General features: G+C 39.6%; 1 non-coding gene across 1 annotated transcript; it reads right to left on the reverse strand.

Moving 5' to 3' along the window:
* Positions 1 to 220: 220 nt before the first annotated feature.
* On the reverse strand, positions 221 to 323 carry LOC118008387. The gene has a single exon (XR_004678689.1). It is a non-coding gene; the product is annotated as a U6 spliceosomal RNA (small nuclear RNA).
* Positions 324 to 869: the final 546 nt, after the last annotated feature.

The raw sequence follows: 869 nt of genomic DNA on the forward strand, positions 1-869 counted from the left end.
TGTTTGGTTTTTGTTGTTGTTGTTGTTTTGTTTTGTATCTACGACAGTAGTAGATTACAGTGGTGCTCCTTCCTAAGATGTATACCTTCAGAAAACGTGAAAATGCTCTGATGTGGCTACAGGGTAACTTAAAACTATAATTCCTTAGCCATTTGTTCATTCTGTCCTCACTCCAGTGGATGGTGCAAAATGCCTCATCTTTATACTTTTATTTTATTTTTTAAATATGGAATGCTTCGTGAATTTGCATATCATACCTGCACAAGGGCCATGCTAATCTTCTCTGTACTGTTCTAATTTTAGCACATTTGCTGCCAAAGCGAGCACAAGCATTATACTTTTAAATAAATAATTACATGTGTGTGTTCTACAAGTGTATCCTTTACCTCAGAAAAACATTTTGCCACAAAATATATTGGCTACTGAAGGATCAGGTAACTATATATGTAATTAGTGCATGAAATTCAAGACCACACTTTTGGTTTTTGCCTTCAGCCCTAAGTGTTCCTAACCACCAGTTACTCCTGGGCATTTCATAAGAGCACCATGTGGACGGTTAACACAATTTTTGTCTGCCCCTTCAATTACTGCAGCTTCTTTATCTTGGCAGCAACATACTCTACACAGAACCAGCACCTGATATTTCTTTTAAGGGGGAAACAGACTGTTCACACAGGAAGAGGGTGGTAGGAGGAGGACGACTTCACACAGGTGGAAGATTCGTTTTTACATAGAAGTAATAAAGTCAGTAGGAGGATAGTAGCTGATATCCCCCGGAGAGCAGGGCTTCGAACCATCATTCATGGTTGGACGTGGCCTAGTCCATTTCCTTCACATAAATGATACACTGAATCTGAGCCAAGCTGTGG

Source organism: Mirounga leonina, unplaced genomic scaffold, assembly GCF_011800145.1.
Source record: "Mirounga leonina isolate KUSES-001 unplaced genomic scaffold, KU_Mleo_1.0 Mir_125, whole genome shotgun sequence".
Classification (NCBI taxonomy): Eukaryota; Metazoa; Chordata; class Mammalia; order Carnivora; family Phocidae; genus Mirounga; species Mirounga leonina.